Here is a 16029-nt window from a genome sequence, read left to right on the forward strand (position 1 = left end):
ACAAGAGGATCAGGGATCCTTCACAAGTCATCCTAGAGACACAGGAAATCATAATCTCTTATCTCACAAAGTGAAAGTGAAGGAGGTTATGCTCAATTATTATAGGCTTTAAAAAATGGTAATTGACTATAATCATATTAAAAATTCAAAAACACTAAATAAGCTGGGAAATCATTTTTCCCAGTGCCCCCATTATACAAGGGACGAGAGCAATGCACATGACAGGAAGTGAATTGTGACTTTGGGGGGAGTGTCAGAGGCCCTGCCTTTAGGCCTCTCTCTTTATAACCCCTAAGACAAATTCCTGCACACACCCCAACGTCAAAGCTTTGATCACAATGATTTCAAAGGCCCTGTTTATTCTCAATTCCCTCTAAGACAACTGGGCAAAATTTTATGAGGTGAAGCCAAGACCTGAAGAACTTGGAGCTCCTCACCTCAATCTCAAGTCACCCAGGGTGATAACACCCATTTCTGCAGTCATAGTCCCTGCACGGTATACTGCTCTGGCATTCAGGGGTAAAACTGAAATCACAGGGTCCAAACTCTGTGCATTCTTCCAGTTTCTGTTTACCCGAAGAATAATACACAGAATTAGTCATGTGCCCACACGCATCCCTCCCAGCATCAGTGTCAGCTTTGTCTCAGGGAATCTTCTCAGAAACATTTCCTACCCAGCCAAATACAAGCCCAGCAAATTCCTTACTCAGGGGACTTCCAGCAGAATACAGCCTGAGCCTTGCGGAAACAAAGGAGAAAGATCAGAGTGAACACACCAAGGCCACTCAGCTTCATGATGGGGACAAGATTGGGGGTGAGCCTGGAGGCTGAATCTATCATCTCTGACAGGAGCAGAGAACCAGCAGGGGGAGCAGTAGGTCCCAGGGTAAGAGGTCCAAGGGGCCTCAGCTTGACCATGAAATACCTGCTGTGTCCCTAATTCCTCCTAGAAAGGGACACTGTGAAAAAACCTCTGGGGCATAACTCCTGAGAGCACCACGTGCTGCCCTCTATTCAGTGAGCAGGGAGATGGCCTGGCCCTTAACCATTCTTGCTTTACACAGAGATTAAATCATGAATAAGTATGGGTTCAATTCAGTCATGTACACTCAGCTTAGACTCAAAAATTAAGTAATATCTGTTGGTTATTTGCAAACTTACATTGCTGAAATAAATCCCTACCTGTTCCTATGTATCACCCCTTTTATAGATGACTAAATTCAATTAGCTAACATTTTCTTTAGGATATTTGACTTTATATTTAGAGTGAAATTGGCATATAGTTTCACTTTTATGGGTTATTGTCTCGGTTATCTAGTGCTGCTGAGGTAGGTCTGGAGTCCTGAGGTAAAAATAACCCTCTTGTGAACAGAAGCTGTAGAAAATTCCAAAGCAAAGAAGATATTGCATAGGCCAGACACGAAGAAACCAGTATCTCAAACTGTGGCTAAATTTTAAACAGTAAGCAGTCAGACTTCCCTCAACACTTCCTCTTAAGATTGTTTTTCAGGCAAACCAGCTAAAAACAGAATCCCGCACAGGCGCAGAAACGATTTGGTTGACTGCTGGGTGTCCCCATCCCATAATGAGTCCTGCCTAACCAAAAAAAAAAAAAAAAAAAAACCTGCTGCCGTCGAGTCCATTCTGACTCATAGCGACCCTATACGACAGAGTAGAACTGCCCCACGTGGTTTCCAAGGAATGCCTGGTGGATTTGAACTGCCAACCTTTTGATTAGCAGCCGTAGCTCTTAACCACTATGCCACCAGGGTTTCTGAGTCCTGCCTAGGAACCAAGAAATTCATGATGGACACGTCACCAGACAGTAGCCAGACTCAATTCAGAAACGAGAAGTCCAACACCCACTTCTGTGCTAAGTCTAAGCCCAGTCTTTTTTAAAAATATGCAAGCTATTTCCCAGAAGTTTAATGAATATGTATAACTTCCCTTTTACTAAATAGTATAAAACTTCTCCCAGCCCTTTGTTCTGGGAGACAGTGCTTTGAGAGTGATATCCCCGTCTCCTACTTGCTGTGAGTATTAACCTATGCCTGCTTTAAATCCACTTGACTCTGAGCTATTCTTAACAAGAGTACAAGTAGTGGACCCACTGGGTTTGGTAACACTGCTATAATAGAAATACCACAAATGGATGGGTTTGACAAAGAGAAATTTATTTTCTCGTGGTAAAATAGGCTTAAAGCCCAAATTCAGGGCGTCAGCTCCAGGGGAAGGCTTTCTTTCTCTGTCAGCTCTGGAGCAAGGTCCTTCTCAATGATCTTCCCCTGGACTAGGAACTTCTCCACACAGGAACCCCAGGTCCAAAGGACACACTCTACTCCCAGCACTGCTTTCTTGGTGGTATGAAGTCCTCCCATCTCTCTGCTTCTCTCTTTTATATCCCAAAAGAAACTGGCTCAAGACACAATCCAATGCCCTAGATTGAGTCCTGCCTCATCAACACAACTGCCGCCCATCACGCCTCATTAACATCGTAGAGGCAGGATTTACAACACGTAGGAAAGTCACTTCAGGTGACAAAATGGTGGACAGTCACACAAGGCCAGGAATCATGCTCCGTCAAACTGATACACACGTATTTGGGGGACACAATTCCATCCATGACAGTTCCTCTTATTGTGTTTTGGTATCACAAAATTGCAGAGATTATCAAAGTGCTTTAACAACAGAAAGGTGATAGATAAGTGGGTGACGGGCTAGAAACAAACATCATGAGAATAGAGGTCCAGACTTTTAAACAGAAGGCCTAGTAAACCAATCAGAAAGGATTCATTTTCTAAATTCATCTGGAAGTCAGAGAGGACAGGCCAAGGAATAGCTAGAGGAGAGCAGCACAGAGGCTCAGCCAAAAGCTGCAATGCCAGCAGAGAACTACAAGGTGGCCCTAGGGAGAAAGGAGAGGGCTCAAGGATGAAGGAGCTGCTATCTGGAGCTCTTTCCCTTGGCAGCCCTCTGACTCCCACACCAGAGAACAGTTCTGCCGTGTGATCTGTAAATCTACCTCCTACTATTGCTTAAGAGATGTGTTCTTGGCCCTCAAGCAAGTAGAAACAGCACAAGTTTTACAGGCGAACAGAGGGTCCAAGGAGAGTTCCTCCACCTGGGATCACATTCCAAAATGGCCACCAGTGAGACACCTTACAAGCAAATGAAGCCCATACGGTGGTGGAGACACAGAGACAGGCGTTAGTGAAGAAAGCACTGCTCGTATGACTGAAATAGGTGTCCGTGTAGTGCACAGTGAATTGATGTTTTCTATAAATCTAAACCTTATATGGCTGATGACACATTACGCTGCTTTGTCTTTGGGCCTATGTGTGTGTGTTTGTTTCAAACATAAATTTCTCAGCAGGAAACTCTTAAAATGTACCCATTTCAGAACACTGCTGGGAGAGATAGGAGTATAAATAAATAGTTCTGGATATGGAGTGAGAAGAAAGGATCAGCCAGGACCTGATGAGTCCCTGGGAAAGACAATTCCTTTTTATGGGCTTCAAAATCCTCTGTGTGAAACAAGAATGATTAAGGGCCTGGTCAGCCCTGCTGTTCCCTGAATACTCATTGCTGTTTAGTTGAGTAGGACTCATAGCGACGCTATAGAACAGACTAGAACTGCCCCATAGAGTTTCCAAGGAGTGCCTGGTGGATTCAAACTGCTGACCTTCTGGTTAGCAGCCCTAGCACATAACCACTGCGCCAGCAGGGAAACCCTGCTCCCTGAATAAAAAAGTAATTGGGGCTCAGGAGTTATCCAGAGGTTGTTTCACAGTGTTTCCTTCTAGGGGAAACAAACGACACAGCAGGTATTTCAGGGTCAAGCTGAGGACCTTTGACCTCTAGCCCTGGGAACTACTGCATCCCTGCTGGCGACCCCACCAGAGATGATATAAACAGAGATTCAGCCTCCAGGCTCACCCACACTCTTGTCTTCATCATGAAGCTGAGCAGCCTCTATGCTCTCATACTAATCTTTCTTCTTTCCTTCCACCACACTAATATCCTCATATTCTGTGATTATGCAGTGTGGTAGCCCTGTCTTTGACAGGGGTAAATGATGTTTGCTGGAAGGAAACCAAGAGGCAAAGCTGACGCTAAGACGGGGCGGGGGGGGGGGGTGGCAAATCTGCAAACAAAGTGACAGGAAATGGGCCAGGGCACAAAAACAAAATCATTCCCCAGAATAATGGGGCAGGGTATAAGACAACAGCCCACAACCTTCTTTAAAGTTGTCTTTCAGAAGCAGCTGGATAAAACCAGCCCCAGGGACATATGCAGAATATCCACCTGTGACCGCTGTGTGACCTTCCACCAGGGGCAGTGGGAGGCTGCAGCCACAGCTGGGGAATCAAACTCAAGGGGCAAGAGACTGCGCAGAAGTGACACACCATAACAAGCCCTGCTATGAATCCCAGAGGCCTCTGGGACAGGAGCCATCTTAGGAAGCAGCTACAAATGCACCTTAGTTAACCTATCCCTTTCCAAAATGGGCTACTTGCCTGAAAACCCTGCCTATGCCTCTGAATGAAGATGAATCTTTTTCCCACTCAAGAATTTTTAAAAGCCCATGCAAGTCTTTTGTTCTGTGAGACCGGCATAAGCATAGCTTAGACCCAACTCACCTACTCTTGCAAGCCTCTCCAATAAAGCTTTGCTCGTGTGGAAAACTCTTTGTGCTTTACCTGCTCATTCTTGACCAGTGAGAAGCAAGAGCCTTATTCTGTTCCGGCAGCAACACTGATGCTGGAAGAGCCTCATTTGTATACCTGACTAACTCTGTGGTATTTTTCTTCAGGTAAGAAATCTCAACAATGCCCACTGCTTACTCGTAAATGGAAAAGGATCAAATTCATGATTGCCTGACTGATTCACGTTGCATGACATAAGAGAAGTGTTGTTACAACAACTGCAAAAATCACTGTTATTACCTTGATTGACTTTGGATTGAGGTGAGAGCCCCCAGGTTCTGAACTTCTTGGCTTTGCTACAGAAATAATTTACCCAGTTGTCTTAGAGGGAGTTGAGAACGGACAGAGCCTTTGAAATCTTTGTGATCAGAACTGTGAAGTTGGGGAGTACCTTGGAATTTATCTAAGGCACTTAAAAAAGGGAGTACTAACGGGCAGGGACTCTGAGCCCTCCCCCAAAATCCACAATTTATACTTCATGTCATGGGCATGACTTCTCTCCTTTGTATAATGGAGACATTGGGGAAAATGATCCCTAAGCTCATTAAGGGTTTTTGAATATTTATGATTATTGTTAATTGCCATTTTTTAAAGCCTATAGATAAGCACATGCTTATTCACATTTCAATTCTGGAATAAGAGATTATGATATCATACATCTTTAGAATAACTTGCCTAGAATCCCTGATCCCTAGTTTCTAAGTCCTTGGCAGAACATCTCAGTGCTCCTGGGAGGACAGTTCCTATCAGGAACCAGGGACCCACATCAATGGCCCTGCAGGGTGTGTACTTTCCCATATCTGCTTCTCTCCTCTCTCCCCAGCTACCCCTTCTTACCCAGGTCTGAGAAGTCACTGCAGACACAGGCTCTAACTTAGTCTTGGAACCCTGGTATCTGTTTCTTCCACACTCACTGCACACCAAGGGGTAAAATGCCTGGGAAAATTGTAATATGAAAATCACACAACAAAGAAATAAAGCATTATGCATTTTAAAAAATCTACCGAATCTCTCTCTTTTTTTCCCTTTTTTAGTCATACATTGGGTTCTGTAAAAGGGATGGTTCTGTTACACATTTAGTTTTTAATCAATGCCTGCACCTGTGTTTTTCCAGTATGTTCCTCACTTTCCAAGTCTCCTGAACTCAGATTCTGCATTGGTCAGACGGAAGTGGCCCTTTAAAGCCATGTTTTGTGTGTTTGTATTCTATGAAGTATGTCTACTTTTGCCTGAGATGAAGGAGGAAGGCATTTTTGCTACAGTTTCTCTGACACTCCTGCTGGTGGCCATTCCACTTGTTAAGACTCGTAAGATCTAGACCTAGGGTTAGGTGTTCAGGTTGGAAATGGAGCAGGACATAGCTACGTTCCTGGTTCTTAAAGGCCAGAAGTCAAGGCCTCATAAAACAGAATAAAGAGGTCCTCTCTTAGTCCAAAAAAAAAAAAAAAAAAGTGGAGTTTTTTAGCTCTTAGTCCAGCCTAGCTGCTTTGAGTCTCAGCTTGGGGTTTGGAGCCTCTGATATACCTGATAATAGGTGTTATTTAGACTTGCGTCTCCTCACTTCATCCTATGTGCCTCAGTCTCCCTCAAAGACAACACAGGGAGCAGGGGTCTTAGAAAGTGAATTTCAAAAACTGCATTTCTCTTTGACAATTATGTTGTACAACAGAAAGAAACACTGCTCAGTCCTGTGCCACCCTCATAATTGTTGCTATGTTTGAGCCCATTGTTGCAGCCACTGTGTCAATCCATTTCATCAAGGGTCTTCCTCTTTTTCACTGACCCTGTAGCTTACTGTCTTAGTTATCTAGTGCTGCTATAACAGAAACACCACAAGTGGATGGATGGTTTTAACAAAGAGAAGTTTATTTTCTCACAGTAAAGTAGGCTAAAAGTCCAATTCAGAGTGTCAGCTCTAGGTGAAGCCTTTCTCTCTCTGTCGGCCTTCTCATCAATCTTCTCCCAGACTCGGAGCTTCACTGCACAGGGGCGCCTGGTCCAAAGGACGTGCTCTGCTCCCAGTATGGCTTTCTTGGTGGTATGAGGCCCTCCCCTGACCCTGTCTCTCTGCTCGCTTCTTTCTTTTATCTCAAGAGATTGCCTCAAGACACAGTCCAATCTTGTAGGCTGAGTCCTGCCTCACTAACAAAACTGCAGCCCATCCTCATTAACATCAAAGAGGCAGAATTTACAACATAGAGGAAAATCACACAATACTGGGAGTCATGGCCCAGCCAAATTGATACATACATTTTGGAGGGACATACTTCAATCCATGACACTTACTAAGCATGATATCCTTCTCCAGGGACTGGACCCTCCCGATAACAAGTCCAAAGCATGTGTGACAAAGTCCTACCACCCTTGCTTCCAAGGAACACCCTGGCTGTATTTCTTCCAAGACAGACTTGTTCATTCTTCTGGCAGTCCACGGTATATTCAATATTCTTTGACAGCACCATAATTCAAAGGCATCAATTCTTCTTTGATCATCCTTATTCATTGTCCAGCTTTCGCATGCATATGAGGAGACTGAAAATATCATGGCTTGGGTCAGGTGCAACTTAGTCCTCAAAGTGACATCTTTGCTTTTCAACACTTTAAAGACACATATATCTTAAACAAATGTTGTATAAAACTACTTATCTCCTAGCATGTTTTAAGTTCCTATCTAATTTTTTCATTATAATTTACATAACTTCAAGGAATATAATTTTTAACCAATGATAAATGTTGTCATTTAAATAAAATGGGTGGCTCACTCTTTTTAAGGTTTCTAATGGAATAAACTCCAAACCCAATGCTGTTGAGTCAATTCTGACTCATAGCAGCCCTATGGGACAGAGTAGAACTGCCCCATAGGGTTTCTTTCCAATGCTGTAAATCTTTACAGAAGCAGACTGCTGTATCTTTCTCCTTCAGAGCAGCTGGTGAATTCGAATCACTGAACTTTTAGTCAGCAGCTGAGTGCTTTAACCACTGTGCCACCCAGAGGTCTCCTCTAATGGAATAGGTAAACCATATTCATTTAATACTAATATCTATTAGGAAAAAAACATCAGTTCTTTCTTTTCCTTATCTTCTTCCCCTTCTCTTCCCTTCCCTTCCTTTGCCTTCATTTCTGAACAATTTTATCCAAAAGCAAATAGGTCAAAGAGTTATTTGGGTCCTCTGAACAACAGGCGCAGAATGATATATTTAAATGGAAATGGTAAGAACATTTACCTCTTATCCTTGTCTTATTTTCAATCTAAGGAGGATCTTGGGCATGTTCGGCCTATGAAGGAGAGAGTATTTATATCTGACTCTGTTTAGAATTGCCAGCACAGAGTGATAATAAAAAGCAGACTGATTTTCATCAGTTTCTTATTTTTTTAATTCTCTATACTAAGTACACTGCCTCATAGCCTATAATTGGGTGAACTGCTCCAAATACTTGCTTTGGTACACTACTGAAGTATACCAGTTACCAGTTGCCATAGTCCCAGCTCTGACTCATGTCAACCCCATGTGTGTCAGAGTGAATGAAACTGTATAGAATTTTCAATTTCTGACTTTTCAGAAGTAGATCACCAAGTCTTTCTTCCAAGGCACCTCTGGGTGGACTTGAACCTCCAACCTCTTGATTAGCAGCCAAGCGCATTAACTGTTTGCACCACCCAGGGACTCCCTTTATAATATATTATATAATAATATATAATATATAATATACAAAATTTTTTTTAGTAATATATAATATATAATACTTTCATTATCCTTGAATGTACTTTGATGTTTGTTTGTGAATCAGGATTTCCTATTTTTTTTTTTCCTAAGCACGTTATGATTGATGAAAAATGAGAAAGTCCTGGTGGGAAGTAGGGTGGGAGATGGAACTAGAGACCAGGGATCAAAGACCAGGCTTGTAGCACCAGTGTCTTCACAGGTGATGTTAAGAAGGGGTTTCTACCCCCTGAAGAGAGAAGAGAACCAGAGATAAGAGAGGGAACTAGGGACGTGGAATTGGATCCTTTGCTCATCATGCCCAGGGGAGCTTATCCTTCTTGGCCGCCTCATTGATCAGAGGCCATAAGCCTCCACCGCTACTAGGGATTCTGCCCTCAGGAGTAGTGAGATGCTGATATTGCCCCATCTGTCTGGGTTCTTGAAAATGCTCTTAGAAAAGCTTGGTTCAGATTGTGAAAAAAGAGGTGGCAAAGCCAGGTTGATTGGACTAAAAGGTTTTTAATAAGGGGAAACTTACAGGGGATAGAGGGAGGTATGTAGACTCCCAAGGCAAAAACAGAGAAGCACTGACTATTAACCTGAGCTATGATACTGGTGCGCCCTAGGAATCTTTGTTCTAACACTTACATACTCAAAGAGCAGGTGAATTACAAAGTGGGAGAGGAGAGGAATGTGATGGGGGGGGAAGGGAGGGGAAAGTAAAATCTGAAAACTTGGAGAGCAGTGGCCCTGAGGCACTTGCTTAGTTAAACTGATGGCTGAATTTGCACTTGAAAGCTGTTAATCAGTAGTGCTAGTCCAGAAGAGAGGGAGGAAGAGAGAGGGGAGTCTGGTTAATGTTCCTGTCAAACTGCTGACTGGGTTATTGTCTGGTCAGCCACTCTTGCTTAATCCCAGAGTCCTTTTCAGGCAGGAGCCATATTGGATATGACTATAAAACCCCACAGATGTCCTACACAGGGATCTGGACCACTCCTGGTGAGACATTAAGACAAAACAAACAAACAAAAAAACCCCAAACCTATTGCCACAAAGTAGGTCAGGATTCATGTCTTAGAGAGCAGAACTGTGCTCTGTAGGGTTTTGTTGGCTGTAATTCACATACACAGCAAAATTATTTTTTAAAAATCAAGGAAATAATTGCAGCAAAATTCATGATACTTAATTCTAAGTGGGAGGGAGAGGGTTGCGCCTGAGAAAGGGTTCGGGAGGAGTCCTGGGTTGTCGGTCATGTTCTGTTTTTTACCTTAGGTCATGATTACTTAGAGTTTTATTTTAAAACTACTTGTTAATCTATACACAAAAATTTTATACACATTACTAAATGTATATGATATTTTAAAAAATTTTTAACAGCTTTAATGATATTTAAAAAAAAATTTAACCCTGTAGTGGTATAGCTCTCGGCTGCTAACCTTAAGGTTGGCAGTTTGAACCAACCAGCCGCTCCACGGGAGAAAGATGTGGCAGTCTGCTTCCATAGCGTTACAGCCTTGGAAACCCTATGGGGCAGTTCCGCTCTGTCCTATGGGGTAACTATGAGTTGAATTCGACTCAACAGCAATGATGGGTTATTATATAATTTACATGCCATAATATTTACCTGTTTTAAAGGCAGGGGCTCATTCTTTATTAAGTCATCATATAATAGTAACAAGAGCTACTTCTTTTTTCTCTCAGTACTTTTTTTTAACAGTTTATACATGTACGATTCTGTGGCGTTGATTACATTCTTCGAATTGTGCAACCATTCTCACCCTCTTTTTCTGAGTTATTCCTCCCCATTAACATAAATTCACTGCCCCCTAAGTTTCCTATCTAATCTTTTGAGTTGCTGTTATCAATTTGATTTCATATAGATAGATCTTAAAAGAGCAGAATGCTCAAGGCACACATTCTTTACTAGTTAACTAAATTCTTGTTTGGTTTTAAGAAGACTTCAGGGGATATTTTTGGTTTAAGGCTTAAAGATTATCCTAGGGCTATAGTTTGGAGGACTCATCCACCTAATGGCTCCAGGAAATCTGGGTTCCATGAGAATTTGAAGTTCTGTTCTGCATTTTCCCCCTTTGGATCAAAGATTCTATGAAGAATCTTTGATCAAAATGTTCAGTAATGATAGCCAGGCACCATCCAGTTTTTCTGGTCTCATGGCAAACAAGGCAGTTGTTCACAGAGACAATTAGCCACACATTTCATTTCCTCCTTCTGTTCCTGACTCCCCTTCTTCCTCCATTGCTCCAGGCACATAGATACCAATTATTGTGCCTTGGATGGTGATATTACAAATGAAAAAAAAAATTTATCATAAAAGTGGAGCCCTGGTGGCAAAACGGTTAAACACTGGGCTGCTATTCAAAAGGTCAGCAGTTTGAACCCACCAACGGCTGTCTGCAGGAGAAAAGACCTGGTGATCTATTCCCATAAAGATTATAGCCTAGGAAACCCTATGAGGCAGGTCTACTCTGTCATATAGGGTCACTGTGAGTTGGAATCGACTTCACAGCACCTAAAAACAACATAACAAAAAAGGTATAGCACCAAAAAAAGTTTTTGGAAAATCTGTGAAAGGGCAAGAATCAGGTGGTAAAATTCCTAGAGGATGACTGAGTGATGTATTAGATAGGCCGTCTGAGTTGTACTGCATTAACAAACAGTCCTGATTTATTTCTCAGTCACCCATGCTACATGTTCATGGTGAGTTGGCTATGAGATCTGCGTCAAGCTACTCTCACTTGACCCAGACTGAAAAACTGGCCATTCTCTGGAACGTTGTAGGCCCTGGTGGCAGAAGAAAAAATAATAGACATTATTGGCTATTAAAGCTTCTGCCAGGAAGTGACATGTTTCACTTCCCTTCACATTTCATTGGCCAAAGCAAGTCACATGGCCATATCTGAGTTCCAAAGGACAGAGAAAGGAAGAAAATTGGAATCTTTGTGAACAACCCTAATGACCACTACAGGTGGACTTTCAGCTTTTAATCAGATATCCCCATCTGTAGAGCTCCTTCCATAAACGGGGATCCCTATATGTAGATCTCTTCTTTGCCTGATAGTTTTAAACCTGGCTGTGGAAATTCTGGAGTTAGACTGGGAGTGGAGGTGCCTGAGGACTTCACCATTCATAAGCACTTTTTCACTTATTTCACATTTTTAGTACCATCACTTACCCTTGCCCTTCTCTGTGTTGGGTGTGGCTGATTCCAGGGTGGTTGATTCCAGGGGTAGCTGAGTCCAGAGGTGGCTGGGTTCAGGCATGGCTTAGTCCAAGATTCATCTGCTTCAATCTCTACAGAAACTAAAGCTTCTGATCTCTTTAGGAGATGCCTGAGATAAGGGTGCAGACCTGGGAGGCTAGCGGCTCTTTATACGGATATTAAAAAGTCTTTGTTCTAGTTCCACCCTTGAAACAACACCCTCTGCCTCCCAGTCTCTCAATTCCTGAGACTTTCCCAAATTCTAGAGAGCTTCTCATAAGTGTCCCCTTCTGCAAACCATTAGCTTTATCCTTTCTCTACTTTGAAAATTTGCTTTCCAGTTCTATACTGTAATCATATGGATTTTGAGTTTCTGTTTCTTGCTCTCCATGTTGTTGGGTGTAGCTTTTGGAAGAAGAATGGAGCAGAAAGATTTGTTTTACCCTGATAATTGGAAAGGGGTATTACATGTTTGTTTGTTTTGTTTGCAAGTAGTAAACCTTGGAGAAAAGCCTCCAGTCTCCTTAGCCAGTGCTACCAATCCCATTTTCAGTTCCGCTTCCCCAGAGGAAGCCATGATCCTACATTCGGTGTGTACCCTTTGGTATAAACAGCTTGCTATTTTCTGTGTAGGGTCCCTGAGTGGCCAAGCAGTTTACAATCGACTGCTAACCTAAAGGCTGGTGTTTCAAACCCACCCAGTGGTGCTGCAGGAGAAAGCCTTGGCAATCTGCTTCAGTAAAAATTACAGTCAAGAAGACCCAAGGGATGGACCACGATAGAGGGTCCTGGACAGAGCTGGAGAAAATGTAGAACAAAATTCTAACTCACAGAAAAAGACCAGACTTTCTGGCCTGACAGAGACTGGAGAAACCCCAAAAGTATGGCCCACGAACACATTTTTAGTTCAGTAATGAAGGCATTCCTGAGGTTCACCGTTCAGCCAAAGATTAGACAGGCCCATAAAACAAAATGGAACTGAAGGTGCACATGAGCCCAGGGGCAAGGACGAGAAGGCAGGAAGGGACAGGAAAGCTGGTAAACGGGAACCCAAGGTCAAGAAGGGAGAGTGTTGACATGTCACCTAGGGTTGTTAACCAATGTCATAAAACAACATGTGTATGGTTTAATGAGAAACTAGTTTGTTCTGTAAACCTTCATCTAAAGTACAATTAAAAAAAGAAAACCCAGTGGAGCAGTTCTACTCTGACACACATGGGGTCTCCATGAGTCAGAATCTTGTGTTTTGGGTTCGGTTTTTGGTTGTGTTTTGTATGTGCTTTTCAAATGTATGTGGATACCTCATACTACATATTTATATTAGCAAGATTTCCCCGATAAGCTCTTTGTGATGTTTCCTCCTCTTGGTGTGTATAAATTTAACATTATTCTTCTCTAACCCATCAAGGATGAAAATTTAACCGTTTCAATCATGAAGCTCATTGAAGTTGGTTTCAACTTCTGACTCTTTGGAGCAATCACGTAGTGTGTGTGTTCTTGATTCGCCTGGCAAACGTTGTGACTTGCCTGTGTACAGGGAAGCCTGTGAGAGCCAGAACTCAGCAGGGCTGCCTTGTTTCTCCTGGTCACGCAAGTTTTCCACCTTTGACACGGTGCAGTCTTACCACTTTTCTATTGCTCTCTATTAAGACTCTTACCTCGATCCAGGAAACGTAACAGACCCTTTGGGGTAGAAAACGAGGGCAAAGGTAACTCCTAGGGCTTAGGGGAAAAATCTCTCAAGCTGTTTTTCCAAAGAACCAAGGCAAAAGGCCACATAAAGTAACTCATTTCACCACAGAAATGTGCTTCCATCCATGAATCTTTTTGAAACCAAATAAACTCTATAAAATTTAAAAGAAGAAGAAGCCTACCTCATAAACACCCAGCGAGTTTTCCTTCTCTGACAGGTTTTTTCAGCCTTTCCCAGGTTCCAGCTTTGGCAGGTTTTACTCTATCTGGAACAGAAATTGCTAGATTACAGTCTATGTGCATTTTTACAGAGCAGAACTGTTCCATAGGGTTTTCTTGGTAGTAATCTTTACGGGAGCAGATCACCAGGCCTTTGTTCCATGGCACCACTGTGTGGCTTTGAATGTTAACCTTTAGGTTAGCAGCCGAGTGCAAACTGTTTGCACAACCCAAAGACTTGAGTTTTATTAGGCGTACCCAAATTGCTCTTCTAAGTAGCTGTACCAACTTATACCCCATCCTAGACTTTTAGCTCTTGCCATTTTGGTGAATGAAAAATGGTGTTTCTGGTTGCTTTAAATTGCTTTTTCCTGATAACTAGTGAACTTGAAGCTCTTTCTATGTCTATATTGGCAGTCTCTCTTAATAATCCCTCTTTTTTCATTGCCTATCCTATCATAGTCTATTTTTCTAAGAGGTTAGTTGTTTTTCCTAATGATTTGTAGAAATTCTTTAACATGTTTTACATTCTACTTTTTTGTGTTGGTTGTAATCATTTCAAATATTCAAAGCTGTCGTCTTTCAACTCTTTTGTGCCTGTCATTTTTTGATGTTGTTGGAGTCAAATTTATCAGTCATTTTCTTAACTCTTTGTGCCTTGCTTGAGAAAGCCTTTCCTATCCTGAGATGAATCTAGGATTTATTGAGCACCTACTATGAGATAATCATTCTACATGTTATCACCTCTAATCCTCATAACTTTATAGAACTGGCAATACTATTATCATCCCCATGTCACAGATGAGAAAACTGAGGCCCAGGGAGGCCATGTTATTTTCCCAAAATCATAGAGCCAATAATCTACAGATCCAGAATTTAAACCCATTTCTGTTTTACTCCCAAACTCCCTATTCTTTTCACTTCAGAGGTTGTAGGAGAAAGCTCACACATGCATACATTTCATCCCTCCTCTCACTCCTCGTATCCTGGTCCAGACTCAGTAAATCACAGAAGATGGAAATGCAGAGGAATCATGGCACATTTGTCCTTTCACTAATCAATAGGCATTCTCTATTGTGTTCCAAGCCTCATGTTGGATGCTGGGGACACATAGATACATCAGGCCTAAACTTGGCCCCCAAGGTGGTATTCATCATGAAGCCACATCACCATGGTCCTGTCATTTTTTTGACTCAGGGAGGAAAGGAATCCCCAGGCCACGTACACCAGAAAGTCCTAACCTTATCACACTGGCAGAAATCACCCTGCGGAAAGAAAATCAACCAGAGCCTCAGCACAGGAACAATCCAGGTGACCCTTATATCCTCCTCACCAAGGAGACTCTCCTGCCACCAAACCCCAAGTCCCTTGGGATAAGTAGAGAGACAGCATGATATTGGAATAGTTGAAAACAGCACTGGCCTTCGGTCTAGAAATCGAGAACAAACCCAGGCTTTTCACAGACTTTCTACTTCAGCCTTCCCACTGACAAAATCAGGGAATTGAGCTAGATGCCATGAAAGGCTACAAATCTGTGCTACTAGGTTTTTTGTGGTCCCAGATAACCCTGCCACTGAGAAGTCTATGGAGCACAGTTCTACTCTGACACATATGGGGTCAAACTTCCGCATTCATCTGTTGTGTTAGTTCCCAATTGCTGCTGTAACAAATTTCCACAAATTTAGTGGCTTCAAGCAACACAATTTTGTTTTGTTTTCCTCTTACAGGTATGGAGGCCAAAAGTCCTAAATGGGCTTCGATGGATGGAAAACAAATATAGCCGTAGTTCATTCATTTTCTTTGCTGCATTCCATTGTGGGAATATTTGTTGTTGATATTAGGTGCCAATAAGTCACTTCCAACTCATAGCAATTCTGTGAACAAATGAACAAAACACTGGCCGGTACTATGTCATCCTCACAATTGTTGCTACGTTTGAGCCCACTGTTGCAGTGACTATGTCAATCCATCTTGTTGAGGGTCTTCTTCTCTTTCACTGACTCTGCCAAGTATGATGTCCTTCTCCAAGGACTGACCGCTCCTGATATCATCTCCAAAGTACATGAGACGAAGTCTATCCATCTCACACAATTTATTGTTCTACTCACCTATCTGACCATTCAGTTTGTTTCCAGCTTTTTGCTGTTATATATATCATGTTTCCAAGAACATTCATACATGCATACATATGTAAAATTGTTTTCTCAAAATGGTTGTACCAATTTACCTTTCCACCAGCAGTGTGCCTCGTTGATTCATATACTCTTAAGTATTTGGGATCATCACACTTAAATTTTTGGCAATCAAATGGATATAAAAGAGTAACTCATTGTGGTCTTTGATTTGAATTTCCTTAATTACTAATGAGGCTGAGCATCTCTTCAACGTTGATCACCAATTTTTATTTTCGCTTTTGTGAAATTTATGTCCAAGTTTTTTGCCCATTTTTCTGTGGGTTTGTTCAATTTTTATGTATCAGTTTGTGTG

At 42.1% G+C, this 16029-nt stretch overlaps 1 long non-coding RNA gene across 1 annotated transcript; it reads left to right on the forward strand.

Annotated features, from left to right (window-relative positions):
- Window positions 1–574: 574 nt before the first annotated feature.
- Window positions 575–15760, forward strand: LOC135228614 (uncharacterized). The gene is made up of 2 exons (XR_010319293.1): window positions 575–2033; window positions 4248–15760. It is a non-coding gene; the product is annotated as an uncharacterized LOC135228614 (long non-coding RNA).
- The last annotated feature ends 269 nt before the right edge of the window (window positions 15761–16029 follow it).

The sequence above is a fragment of the Loxodonta africana genome, chromosome 24, assembly GCF_030014295.1.
Source record: "Loxodonta africana isolate mLoxAfr1 chromosome 24, mLoxAfr1.hap2, whole genome shotgun sequence".
In the NCBI taxonomy this organism is placed as follows: Eukaryota; Metazoa; Chordata; class Mammalia; order Proboscidea; family Elephantidae; genus Loxodonta; species Loxodonta africana.